Raw genomic sequence first — 15101 nt, forward strand, 5'->3', positions numbered from 1 at the left:
TGGTAGTCTCTACCTCACTGTCAGATCTAAATGAAAATGTAGGCCAGACAAATAGAGTCCCTAGCTAAGCATTCATTTTCCAGACAACATACTATTGCCAGGAAAGCATACAGTTTTAGTCTTCCCTTGTGGATACATATATTTCCAGATACTGAATAGAACAGATTTGCCCCTCACCAATAACATCACAAAACAGAACATGATTTAAACTGAGTTCAAAAATGTAGGACTTCATGCTAGTATGTCTGATGACAAAGGAATGATATTATTTCACTAATAGCAATATAAAACAAGATGTTTGAGCCAATATTCATTTTTTTCAACTTTTAAAATTCAGATATTTCTTATATTACATTATGTGAACTTGTATCGTTCTCTATTTTTTGTATGCTTTAAGTCAAGACAAGAAAATGCCAGTGAAATTAAGTGTAAATTTTAAAAATGGGCCAAAACAGAAAGCAGTAAATACCTAGTTGATGAAGATGATTAAACAGATTTTTAAAGCATTTAATGCATATATAATATAGTTGGGTCATCAAAATATAGAGTTTAAATTTGAGTTATAGTTCTTATTAGATGTAGCATTCTAATGTCTCATTAGAATTATAGTTCCAAGAAAATTAGTTTTGAAAATGAATCTTACAATTAACATTCTACTCTCATCACTCCAAGCCCAGATAAACTAATTGAGGAATAATCTGTAACATTAAGGAAAAACTAACATCAATTATATGGAATAATTTCCATAATAATTTCTAATGATGAGGAGAGGGGCAGCTGGGTGACTCAGTCAGTTAAGTGTCTGACTCTTGATTTTGGCTGAGGTCATTATCCTAGGGTCATGGGATACGAGCTCTGAATTGGGCTCTGTGCTCAGGGAGGAGTCTGCTTGATATCCTTTCTCTCTCTCACTCTCTCTCTGCCCTCCTCCATGCTCTTGAGCATGCTCTCTCTCACAAACCACATCCAAAAATACATAAAAAGGATAATAATGAGGACCAAGTAGGATTAATCCTAAGTATTCAAGTCTGACTCAACATTTGAAAATCAATTAGTAAAATCAAGCTTATTAATAAAACTTTTTTAACAATAAATAAGAAAAAAAGACCATGAGATCATAATAATAGGAATTTAAAAATATTATTCAATCAATTCAACATTAATTTATGATTTAAGCTCTCTTAAACCTAGAAATAAAACGAGACTCTTTTAACCTAGAAAGAGTACCTTCAAACCCCTATGGCTAGCATACTTTAAGCGAAAGACTGACTACTTCTCCTCTAGGATCTCTCAGCTGCTCATCAGCGTAACAGAAGCCTAGCTGGTACAATCAGGCAAAAACAAACATCAGAATGGAAAGAAGAAACTAAAACCCTCTTTATTCACAGAAGACATAATTTTCTACGCAGAAAATTGCAAAAATTCTAAGGGGAACAAAAAAGGGAGTTTGGAAAGGTGGCAAGATGCAGAGTAGATATACATAAATCAAATGTATTATTATGTATCAAAAATATGTACAGGATCAGGATTTCGAAAACTAAAACACACTATTGAAACAATTCACAGAAAATTGAAATAAATAGAAAGATACTGTGCTCATGTATTAAAATTAGTCAAAATTGTAAAGAAGTTAATTCCTCCAGCTTCAATTTTTAAATTCAGGATACTCCCTATCAAAATCAGAGCATGAATCTTTGAGGTTATCAATTGGTGATCTTACAGTTTATGCAGAATGGCAAAGGACCTAGATGAGCCCCAGAAAACTTCTAAATAAAAAGAATATATTTGGAGAATTACCATTACGTGATCTCAAGACTGATTACAAACTAAGTTAATCAAGTGAGTGTGTATTGGCAAAAAGATATGCACATTCATCAAAGAAAGTGAATAGAGAACCTAAAAATAGAACATAAAATAGGCAATTCATTTTCAACCTAGGTAGAAAGATAAAGTAGTGAAATGTCAATTGAACTAGTGGTGCTGGAACAACTTGATGTACACGTGCAGAAAAAAATTCAACATATATCTCACAACAAAACCAAAAGTAATTCAAAAAAGATCATGTATCTAAATGTAAAATATAAAGCTATAAAGATTATGGAAGAAAGCAGCAGAAAATATGCATGACCTTGGGTTTGGTGATTCATTTTTTGGATACAATAAGAAAAGTATCATCTATGAGAGAAATTAATGAGAAATGAGAAAATGAAATTTTACAACTTTTGCCTTGCAAAAGACACTGTTAAAAGAATGAAAAAATAAGATGTACACTGAAAAAAATATTTGCAAACCACAAATCTGACAAAAGACATATCCACAATAGAGTAAGAACTGTCAAATTCAACAATAAGAAAACAACCCAATTTTTTTAAATAAGCAAATTAGTTGAACAGGCACTCCACCAAAAAATATGTATGGATGACAAATATATTGAAAATACTCAGAGCAACAGAAACTCTCATTAAATGCTAGTAGAAATGCAAAATGATACAGTCACATTGGAAGATAGTTTATCAGTTTCTTAGGAAGTTAAACACACTTATCACTTGGCCCGGAAATTTCACTCCTAGTTATTAACCCCAGGGAAACAAATATTTCATACAACTCTCTACATGAATGCTTAGAGCAGCACTATTCATTATCACCAAAAAAGAAAGCAACTTAGAGGGATACATCCTCACCATCACAATAACAAAAAACCTTCTAAAACAAATAATTGTTATAACAAGTTTACAGAATACAAGGTTAACCATACAAACTTAATTGCTTTCTTATAAACCAACAATGAAGACTTGGAATTTGACATTTAAAACTGTATCATTTATATTAGCAACCTCTGAAAATGAAATACTTAGGTACAAATTTAACATGATATACATAAGACAATATAAAAAAACTACAAAATTCTAAAAAAAGAAATCAAAGAGCAGCTAATGGAGAAATATTCCATTATTATAGATAAGAGGACTCACTATTGATAAGTTGTCAATTGTCTCTAATTTGATCTACAAACTCAATGCAATCCCATCTCAGCAAGTTAGTTTGTGGATACTGACAAAGTGATTCTAAAGTTTATGTGGAAAGGCTAAAGACCTAGATATCTACCACAATATTGAAGAAGAAGAAAAACGTCAGAACTGATACTATCCAGCTTTAAGACTTATGGAAAGCAATCAAGATAGTGTAGTCTTGATGAAAGAATAGACAAATAGAACAATGGAATAGAATGGAGGGGCCAGAAACAGACTTACATAAATTTAGTCAACTGATCTTTGACCAAAAAAAACAAAAAACAAAAACAAAAACAAAGGCAATTCAGCAAAGAAAGATAATCTTTTCAAGAAATGTTCATGGGACAAGTAGACATCAACACACCAAAAAAGAAAAGCATCTAGACACATTACATCTTTAACAAAAATTAACTAAAAGTGAATAACATCTGATGTAAACTCTAAAGTTATAAAACTCCTAGAAGATAACATTGAAGAAAATCCATGTGACCTTGGATTCTATGATGAATTTTTAGATATAATACCAAAATCAAAATACATTAGAGAAAAGTAGTCAATTTGACTTCATTGAAGTTAAAAACTTCTCCTCTGCAGTTTGAAATTTAATTACTTTAAAGTAAAAACTTCTCACTGTTAAGTAAATCAAAAGACAAGCCATAGATTAAAAAAAAGATATATAGATAGATAGATGATAGATAGATAGATAGATAGATAGATAGATAGATGATAGATAGATTTGCTCATCACCAGTAACCATACCAAAGGAACATAGAAGCCAACCTGAAAGAGCTCCAATGGCCAGAACAGGAACAACTTGCCCAATGAAGTAAACAATTGAATTATAACCTGTTAAAAAATAAACAACAGCCCCAAATGGAGTTATTTCCCTCACCCTTGTCAGGTGGCAGCATACCAAGACTTGAGTACAGATTCAACCTATCCCAGAAATGTGACCTTTCAAAAGTCAATCTGAAATTTCCTGATCAGCACTGGTAAGGTAATTTGCAGGCATGATAAAATACCTGTGTTCCCTTCCCCCAAAAAAGATGATGCCCTGGCCAATCCTTTTCTCTTCTTTTGCTAATAGCTTCCTTGTCCCACCCTCCTGTGTCCTAGACTGGATGCTGTCCAATCCATAAATAAAATAAATGTGCACGAATCCAGACAGGCATAAATTCACATTTGGATAAATAAGTAGGGGAAAATGGGTAAATCTTCCACTCTCCAAGAATAAAAGTAGATACCATCCACTGTAGTAGGTGGGACATAATCCTCTCTCTTGATGTGTTGGTTGAATTTAGTGGCTCATATCCAAAAAATAGAACATGGAAGAGGAAAAATAGAAGGTTTATGGTAGATAAACACAACACACACTACCTTGACCAAATGACCAAAGTAAATGTCATCAATGAAAATACATGTTAATATCACACATCCATTGATATAAGGGTAGGATACTTTGATTTTATGGTATTCCCCACCAAAACCTGTAAAACTGACTAAGACAATCAAAAGTATCAATGTCATAAAAAAACTGAGAAACTGTCACAGACTTGAGAAGCCAAGGAGGAGACATCATGACCAAATGTAACGTGGTTTCCTAGATCTGATACTGGAACAGAAAAAGGGCATTAGTGGAAAAACTGGTGAAATCCAAAGGAAGTGTGGAGTGTGGTTTATAGTAATATGCCAATATCCATATCTCGATTTTGGCTAATGTACCACAGTTATTGGAATTAAAATGCAGGAAAGTTGGGTAAAATGCAAATAGGAACACTGTACTATCTTTGCTATTTCCCTGCAGATCTAAAATTATTCCAAAATAAAAATTTTGTTTACAAAAAAAGGAAAAAAAAGGCAGCCAGAACGAAATATGCATTACTTTTGAAAACTAATTAGGTTTGGGGTTTTGGGGGGCGGGGGTGGAGTGGGGTTTTTTTTCTTTTTCTTGCAGTTTTCAACAGAAACAATTAGATTTTTTGTCAAGTTTTCAACACACAAAACAATGGAATTACGTTTTTAAAAGTTCTGTGCGAAAGACAAAACCAACTGATCTAGAAATCTATAACCAATTTTAAAAATCCCTCAAAACTGGAAGTGAAATAATGACATTTTCAGGACAAAAAAAGCACTGCAAAGAAATATTAAAGATACTCTTCAGGCTGAAGAAAAGATAATACTAGATGGAAGCAAAGAATTGCTAGAAGTCAAGTGCATAGAAAAAAATTAAAATGAGAATAAATATAAGAATATATACACTGCTTAATGCAATAATAATACGAATATTTAAAAATAAAATATGGAAAAATAGCACAAAGTGTAGGATGAGGGGAATAAACCAAGTTAAACTGTTATGTATTCTTGTGGTTGTTTAAATTGTTTATAATCTTGTTGAATAGTGAATTCATAGCTGCACCACTGCAGTGTATATGAGAATAAATTGATCATGTTTATTTCAATTGACAGTAACTTCTAAGTGAAAAATAAATATATGGTAACATATGAAATAGGAAAATATGCAATTCCTTTTAAAATATACTTGAGAATTTCCACTGTGACCATACAGAATAAATATATCTTGTTTGCAATATCATCATAAACACATAGAAAGCAGAACAAAATGTATGAAACTAACTTTTTTTGACACTGACCAAAAAACAGGGTATAACCATGAATCCTGGGAGAAAGACACATGAAGCAGGATTGATCCTTCCCCAGATTTGTTCCCCAGATTTTTGCCTAAGGACATTTTCTCTACTGCAGCACAAGCAGGGTGAACTCATGCAGAGATGATAGTCATATTGAGTTACGAAGATACAGATTGGAGTCTTAGGAGACTGAGGCACCAGAAATCTGTAAAGCAGAATAATAAAGAGGGTGGAAAATAAATTTTCCAAAAAAAAAAAATCTGTATAGGCTACTGATGAAGAAATGTGCTGGTCACTAAACCCTAAACCATTAATCTGAGGGTGAAACTCAGTGAGACTAGGAAAAGGGCAGTTGTCAGCTACACAATTCCCGGATTCAAAAGTTGTGTGAGTACTGGTCAGTAAGCAGAGAGTTGTCTCATTGAGCATTGGACTCATTAGTAGTAATAGAAGAAGGAGGACTAAAATATTAATAGGTTAAAAACTATTCTAGACCTGCTCTTATAAAACTTAAAATCAGATTGAAAGTGACCAAGCTGATCTGAAAGTAATTTAACTGCCTGCCATTAAAAAAGAAAAAAAAAATCAACATTTTATCTTGAAACTCATAATGTGACATTCAATATTACAATGTTCTTTCCAAAGTTACTAGATGCAAAGTAACAGGAAAGTGTAACCCACCAGCAAGAGAAAATTCAGACCTAAAAAAAATAGAGATCATAAAAATGGAAGACAAAGATATCAAACCATATTAAATAGAAATACATAAAGAAAAACATAAACTTAACAAGGAAAAAAGAACTTCGAAAGCTATAAAACTCAATATCTGAAATAAAAACTTTACCAGATGTGCTCAATACCAAGTTAGAGAATGAAGAAGATAAATTTAATGATATTGAAAATATAGCATCCCTAACTCCAGATTGTTGAAGCAGAGAAACAAAAATTTTTAAAAAGAGGGGAAGAAAAGATGAAAAAGAGAGAGAAAGGGGAAGGCAGGAAGAAGAAAGAAGAAAAAGAAAAAAGAAAAAGAAAGAAGAAAGAAAGAAAGAAGAAAGAAGAAAAGAAGAAAGAAAGAAAGATGGGATCCCTGGGTGGTGCAGCGGTTTGGCGCCTGCCTTTGGCCCAGGGCGTGATCCTGGAGACCCGGGATCAAATCCCACATCAGGCTCCCGGTGCATGGGGCCTGCTTCTCCTTCTGCCTGTGTCTCTGCCTCTCTCTCTCTCTCTGTGACTATCATAATAAATAAATAAATAAATATTTAAAAAAAAAAAAGAAAGAAAGAAAGAAAGAAAGAAAGAAAAAGAAAGAAAAGAAAGAAAAAAAAGAAAAGAAAAAGAAAAGAAAAGAAAAGAAAAGAAAAGAAAAGAAAGAAAAGAAAGAAAAGAAAAAGAAAGAAAGAAAAGAAAAGAAAGAAAAAAAGAAAAGAAAAGAAAAGAAAAGAAAAGAAAAAAAAGAAAAGAAAAGAAAAGAAGAAAAGAAGAAAAGAAAAGAAAAAAGGAGAAAGGGAAGAAGGAAAGGGACATTCTTTGTGGGGTAATATCAGTTTACCATCTATATATTGAAGTCCTTCCAAAAGAGGAGGACTCTTATAAATATATATTATAAATATATATTACAAATATATATATTTATTTATATATAAAAATATATGAATAAGATGTGAAGGAATAGTGGCTAAATAATCAAAATTGATGAACATTATAAGTCCACAGAACCAAGAAATTGGTAGGAAAATAAACTAAGCCTTTTAGAAATATAGTGTTCTTGTGTCCTGAGAAGAGAAGACAGGAAAAGGAGAAAGAATGAATGATGTTTTCAGTCTTAAAGTGTCTACCATGCTGCACATAATGACATCCTTACATTTCTTTAATAAAACATACTACTAACTCACATATATTCATCAATGGAAAGTAGAGAATCAAAAAGAAAAAAAAAAAGATCACAGGGCACCTGGACAGCTCAGTCTGTTAAGCATCTGAACTCTTAGTTTCAGCTCAGGTCATGATCTCAGGGTGGTGAGATCGAGTCCCCCAAAGCATTCCAAGCTCTGGGCTGAGTCTGCTTAAGATTCTCTCTCCCTCTCCCTCTGCCCCTCCCTGCCCCATTTTCTTTCTTTTGCGCACATGCATTGCTAAAAACTAAATAAATAAATCTTTTAAAAAAATTATCTTTCCCTCTCCCTCTACCCTTCCCCCATCTGCTTGCACTCTCTCTTAAAAAAAATCAGAATCAGTTCATAAAAACAAAAAGAAACCAAAATGTTTTTTAAAAGCAAAAATATTCAATCCCTTGCAAATAAAAACAATAAACAATTTTTTGACCACAAAATGGATGTAGTTTGATTTTGTTGTTTTGATTATTAGGTGAATGATATTCAATCTTACCTAAACTTTTTGGAATAAATGTACAGTTACATAGAATTTGTAAACATAAATTTATAGTAATCATAGGATGCTATTGCTGGCCACAAAATAAAAACATCATCTATATTAGATTTTTGTCATTCTCTCATGATCCAATATATATATACAACTTGTATCTAGATTTTCTTCTAAACCTTGATATTTGAGTATTTATAAAAGGCTATATTGAGATTTAGTATTTATTTACACAAGGCTATATAAGTATTTTCTGGGTGGACAAAAGGATATTCATTCATTCACACACTGTTTCATTTTGATTTATGCATTTTTCAAATGTTTTGCTCTTTTGAACCAGGTGCCAGAAGTGTCAGTGTCAGACTCCTTCCTCCTGAATATTTATGTTATATAATATATATAAGATGTTGCATATAACATGGAATTAGAGAACATTTGGACAATTGATGTTCATTAAATGTCAGCTACTCACCAATTTTAAGAGATTATAACTGTCCTTAATAAAATTTATTCTATGTCTCTTAGAGATTAGTTCATGAAATACTCTTCCATGGGGATTGCTACATTTTAATTAGAACTGTGATAACTGATCTTAGTCTTGGGATAAATTTGCTTCAACTTCACATATTTTTAAATTGCCTTCACAGGCAGAAGCTCATGTCATCTTAAAAGTGCCTTGTTTTATATCAGCAGCAAATGTTTTAATAAGCCCATTTAAAATATCCTGAAACTGAGGTCAATAAACTTATAAGAAACAAGCTCTGGGATGTTCATCCTCTTAATTCAGTATTCTTTCCACTATGCCAATGACTTAGGAATTATCTTCATTACAGCCTAGGGTTATACACAGAGTACAAAAACACTAACAAGCATGGTTTGAGTCTCTAAATACGACTGATTATAATATAGATGTGTTTTGAAACTTTGTTTTTAGATGACTGCTGCATTTCAGAATGACTAGGAGTGAAAGAACTCTTTAATGTTTTACTGAATCTTAAAATAAATGCTTACAGGTTTAATAAGCTTCTGTCAGACACAGGATTGGAACTAGAAGTATATTTATTCGTGTTTCATCTCATTCTTTACACTTCACTGCTTTTAAACATGTAGGGAATCACAGAGTTGAATTGCCCTGATAAGCTTATACTAATTTCCCAATAGAAAATTAGTTATGTATATGTATGCAAATAGAACGGTGTTTGATGGTTTAACTATAATTAACAGTGGACTATTATACTAAATGGTATACAAATAAAGAAAATATACTAAATATTATAGTGTTCTAATATATTAAATAACCCTTATATGCATTCATGGTAAAATATATTCCCAATACACATATATATCCATATATATTATATAATATATATAATTTACAATTGATACTGATAAATACTGATAGATTGATATAGTTCATTATAGATCTGTATAACAAAAATAAATTTTTATAAAGTGTGTATTCTTATATTTATTACTTATTTTTTAAGATTTTATTTATTTATTCATGACAGAGAGAGGCAGAGACACAGGCAGAGGGAGAGGGAGAGAAGCAGACTCCAGGCAAGGAACCTGACAAGGGACTCCATCCGGCATCTCCAGGATCACACCCCGGGCCGAAGGCGGCGCCAAACGGGCTGGACCACCAGGGCTGCCCATATTCACTACTTTTTTAATTAATTTCACACATCTTTCTTTCATGACAGAAGGGAACAAAAAAATAAAACTATAAAGATCTTAATTTCATTTTGCATTTTCATTTCACTTGTTTTGTTTCCATATGATCTTATCCAAGAAAATATCACAGATAAAAGTTGACCAAAAATTTCATGATCATAAGTATTCTAATGAAAAAGAAATGTAAGTGATTAGGGTCAGAAAATAAAAATATTAAATAGGTCATGAAGAGTGACTTGAAACCTAATCTACACACAGTACCCACTCCTAACTACTGCATCTCTGAAAAAAATGTGTATATCCAAAATTCAGATTTGGATGGAGGATGCTTTATCCCTCATAATTCAAGGATTATTTAGAATTGTGTTGGGAGTTCCCTGGTATAGACTGCCCTTGATAAGCATAGTAGTTGAAGTAGTTTTTTAAAAAGTATATGGGGCAGCCCGGGTAGCTCATCAGTTTAGCGGGCCTTCAGCCCAGGGTGTGGTCCTGGAGACCCTGATCGAGTCCTGTCAGGCTCCCTGCATGGAGCTTGCTTCTCCCTCTGCCTGGGTCTCTGCCTCTCTCTCTCTCTCTCTGTGTTTCTCATGAATAAATAAATACAATAAAATAAAAAGAAAAGAAAAAATATATGGAACAGAGAACAACAAAGAAGTTAAAGATTTGTTAAAATATTTGAGGTATATCACTTCATTTCATATTTTAGAATTAGTATAATTAGAATAAAACTGAAATCCTCAACCAATAGTCACACAAAAATGTCAAGAAAGGATATTTTGACCAATAAATCAACAGTTTTTATGGTATATTAGAGAATAATTTCGATACCTAATTGGTCAATTTGCAAAATACACAAGGCTTTTTGGTTGCTGTTTTAAAGTTCAGATTCAAAATACCGAGTCATTCCAAATGAATTAACCAGTCAATTAGAGACTATAAGGGTTGGCATGAACGTATTATGTACTTCTTGTGCAAATATAGTTCAGAAGCCTGAACTAGAGAGATTCAGAGAGAAATAAAATAATTACCTTTCTTTATGATACTACCGACGAAGACATAAAACTATATTCCCATTCATAGTTTGCCACAGCCTAAACCATTACAGTTACTAAAGTAGTTTCAAGAAAAATAAGGTATTCTAAATCTTCTAAATTTCAAGAAATACAAGTTTTTTAACTCAGAGTGAAAAGCAGTGTGGTGGAGTAAAATAGAGAAGAAATTTTATGTGTGTGTGTGTGTGTGTGTGTGTGTAAATTTGAGCCTCATGTAGAGTTTGATTTTCATCTCTAGTACTTATTTATGTTACTTAATTTCTTTGGAGCACAGTTTTCTTCTTTCTAAAATAGGATTGATAATACATACCTTGTGATATTGTTGTAGGTATTCATGTTAACAGATGTAAAGTTCTTTGTTCAATCTTGGCAACAGAAAGACTCAATAAACGCTATTGATTATTTTCAATGCAGCAAATTACTTATTCAATTCTTAAAAACTTAGAATTATGCAACCATTTACATTTAGTATAATACAGTTTATCATTGATTGATCTCCTTAATGGTATGAGAAATAATTTAGAAAGCCATAGGTATTATTCTTTTATTAAATATTTTCTGAATGTTTTATATCCATAGGAAATATAAATACTAAGGCTGTTGTTCAAGAGCTATCACATGGCAAAGTGGGTATAGTTAATATATATTCTTAAATATTCATAAATTCCACAGTAATTTAGAATTTTTAAAGGTAGTTTCACACTAAGAGTTGTATGGTTCTGATTATGTTATGTTCTTCTGCTCTCTCTCCACTTATACTCTATTCCAGCTATTACAGATTATTTCCATTTCTCCTAATAATTTTTTTTCACATCTTGTGCCTTTAATTCCTTGGCTGGGAATGCCTTTCTTTACTATAGACTGTAAGTTACAAAGAGGCAGGAGTCGTTCTCTGTATTTTAAGAGCTCTATGCTCATTGTAGGTCAAGTACATAATAATACCTGTAGAAAGAATAAATGTCCATCAGAAATCCTCATTTCCCAAGACTTGTCTCAAGGCAAGCTCAAAATCCTTCCTTGGTGAATCATGTCAGACATTTTACAGCCCTCTGCACATCCTTCTAGCTTCCAAAACATCTCATGTTTGCAGCTAGTTAAAATTTAAGATCAAGGGCAGCCCGGGTGGCTCAGCGGTTTAGCGCCGCCTTCAGCCAAGGGCCTGACCCGGAGGCCCAGGATCGAGTCCCATGTCTGGCTCCCTGCATGGAGCCTGCTTCTCCCTCTGCCTCTCTCTCTCTGTCTCTCATGAATAAATAAATAAAATCTTTTAAAAAAATTAAGATCAACAGTCTCTTCAAAAGTGAGTACAGAAAACGGAGAAATGGCATTAACTTCTTTGAACTCTAAAATAATATTTTAATAATACACATAGCTATCCTTAGATTCCCATTCCATAGCCCTGAAGATGTTACTACAATATTAGTGATGTGGTCTTTAGTAAATCATGATCCTCCTTGAATTAAAATTCATCTAATGTAAATTATGAAAATCTGTCAAAATATTTCTACATAGATTTCTATGAAACCACAGTTTTATGATAGATTGTAAAAATTCAGATAGACCAGTAATTGCAGAGACCAAACAATAAAAACCAAGTAATACCTATGGATTTTGAACAGATGTCCAGGTATCACACATTTATGTAAGCACTGAAAATAAAGAAAAAAGGAAAAAATAACCAATTAATGATAGCAGGTTAAGTGATTAGAAGGAAAACGAAAAAACAGATTATAGAAATTCGGCAAGTGGAAGGAAAATGGCAAAATAAGAAAATGAATTAAATGGTCATATAATAACAAAACTATTTAAGGCTTATTCTAAGCAGAATTTAAGAGAGAACACAACAAATATTGATGTTTCCTGTTTTTCTAAGAGTATAATGATAAACAAACATAACAATGCTTTTCTAGGTATAGAAAAGATGCCAAAGCAGTTTTTTTTTTAAATTTATGTGTATTGCACATTTTGCAAATAAACTTACTGTTACCAACCTAAAATGATAAATGGGAAGTAAAAAATTCCTGGCCCTTAAAATCCTCTATTATTCTCTTTGTTTTGTTCTTCACTGCATTAACAACATGTCCCAATTTATTATCATCAGCTTCTATTTTTAAAAAATGTTGTCCAGAGTCTGTCATCATTGGTCTCAGGGTTTTCCAAAGTGATTTATATCATGTTTGCTTCCCTTCTATGAGCGTAATGGTTGTCTCACTCTTTCACTGTGATTTTTTGGTAGTGTAGAGAAACAGCCTCAAAATAGCCTGAGAAGTTGTACTGGTAGAGGACTAGTGGATCATTTTTAGCCTATGTTTTCTTTCCGTAGCCTACAATTATATTTCTAACTGTAAATTTGTTGACATGGTGATAGGAAGAAGTGAGAGAAGAGTCAATTATTTATCAAACATTTTCTGTGGTAGACATGAGGGAGCCTCTCCTAATTTTCCATGTGAAAATAGCTTTCCCATAAAGGGAGTGAAGATCACAGTGTGGAAATCATAACAAATCCCAGATCTGTTTAATTCAATAAAGCCCTAAACCTGACTCTTCCTAAATGATTTGCCATTTAGTCCGCTAGTCCACTAACTTCATGCCTAACACTACACTCTCTCAGCTAGTGTCTTGACCTTAGAGATTTTTCTCTAACTGATGCTTTCTGCCCTATTAAAATATAGAACTAGCTATTTAAGTAATAGTGTTAAATTAATTCAGCATTTCTTTTTTTTTTACCTCAGCTTCTATTTTTTTTACCTCAGCTTCTATTTTTTTTTCAAATTTTGTTTCTATCTTAAATTTTCTGATTTTGTTTTGTTTTGTTTGCAGTGAGTATTAGAGCTTTGAGACTAGTAGATAAAACTGGAATGGACTTAATACTGCTAAGTGGAAACTATTTTTTGCAAGCCCTAAATTACTAAACAATTGTCATTAGCAAGAGTATATTCCCCAAATCATGTGTACATTCATTTATTCATTCATCCATTTATTTAAATATGTCTTGAGTAATTTTACCAGTGTGTTTTGAATACTGGATTGAAAGGAATTTTATTTCACGTCATCTACACTTGCTTTAAATGTAATATTTAAAGATGTGCAAATTTTAGAGTAGTAATTTCCTATTTTCATATGAAATGTTTTAAATGTTTAGAGTTACATTAAGGGATCATTACAATACATGATATGCATTCCCAGTGTACATCATTTTCATGTGCCATAATATTAATCCAATAATCTAGAAGTTTTTAAGATCATTAAACTTGAATTTAGTCACTAAAAACTAATTAGCTATTTCTTATTTGCACTCATAGCTCATATTCAGCAGGCTTAGGTACTCTATATTCATCAGTCTAATTTCTCTCTAAGTATACTTTTATTCTAAAATTTTCTTTAAAATATAGATGTTTTGACAAGAAACCAGAAGGAAACTTAAACATCTGCAACCCCATTTACTAGATGTAAAACATACTGTTAGTATTAGGTTTGCTCACAAAAATGTATTATGCCAGGCAAAATAGTGAACATTTAGATGCATCTCTTTATGAGAATTTTGTTATCCATAATTAAAGATTTTTTTTAAAAAAATAACCATCCTCCTACATGTAAATAATCTGTTGTCTACATCTCAATATTAACATTATAATTGTGAACACTTTCCAATTTTACTCAATATTTCTTGAAAACATTTCCATGTCATCATATATTAGTGTACACACTCTGGTTTATGATATCTAAGTACATGTTTCTGAACTTTATTATAATTGTTATATTAAAATTCTTTGTGCCTATCTTTTTCCACAGTTCTGATTATTTCCTTGTTTTGTATAAGAAAATATATTGAATTAAATATATCACTTTAAAGACTTTAGTAGGTATTTTAAAAATAATTTAGGGGCATGCGCGTTGCTAAGTGTCTGCCTTTGGCTTGGGTTGTGATCCTGGGGTCCTGGGATCCAGCCCCAAGTCAGGCTCCCTGCTCAGAGGGAAGTCTGCTTCTCCCTCTCCCTCTGCCCCTCCTCTTGCTTGTGCTTTCTCTCTCTTGCTCACTCTCTCTCTCAAATAAATAAAATCTTTTAAAAATAATAATAATTTAAAGTCATGCCTACTGTTGGTGCCTCATCAAACACTTCTTCCTTTTTCACATTTTATGATGACAACAGTGAAATGTTTCACACATATATCTTGCTATAATTGTCCCTGGTTGTTTTCCTACCTAAGTTTTATTCAGTAATTAAAATTTAGTTCAAGAATTACTTCAGAAAGCTTTACCTAATCTCTGAAGGCTGGATGAGATGACCTTTGTTGTGTCTTCAGAATAGGCCATGTACATCCTGAAATAAGAT

General features: G+C 32.3%; 1 long non-coding RNA gene across 2 annotated transcripts in view; it reads right to left on the bottom strand.

Moving 5' to 3' along the window:
- Positions 1 to 15101, bottom strand: part of LOC140626658 (uncharacterized) — a 93182-nt gene that overhangs the window by 76772 nt on the left and 1309 nt on the right. Inside the window, exons 3-5 of one of the 2 annotated variants that reach the window (XR_012025710.1) lie at positions 15028 to 15089; positions 12370 to 12416; positions 11286 to 11709 (exon numbers count right to left, since the gene is read on the bottom strand). This is a non-coding gene — a long non-coding RNA (uncharacterized lncRNA). Of the gene's footprint in view, positions 1 to 11285; positions 11710 to 12369; positions 12417 to 15027; positions 15090 to 15101 lie in introns of those variants that run through there. The other variant, XR_012025711.1, reaches the window with a different exon arrangement.

Source organism: Canis lupus, chromosome 38 (assembly GCF_048164855.1).
Source record: "Canis lupus baileyi chromosome 38, mCanLup2.hap1, whole genome shotgun sequence".
NCBI lineage: Eukaryota > Metazoa > Chordata > Mammalia > Carnivora > Canidae > Canis > Canis lupus.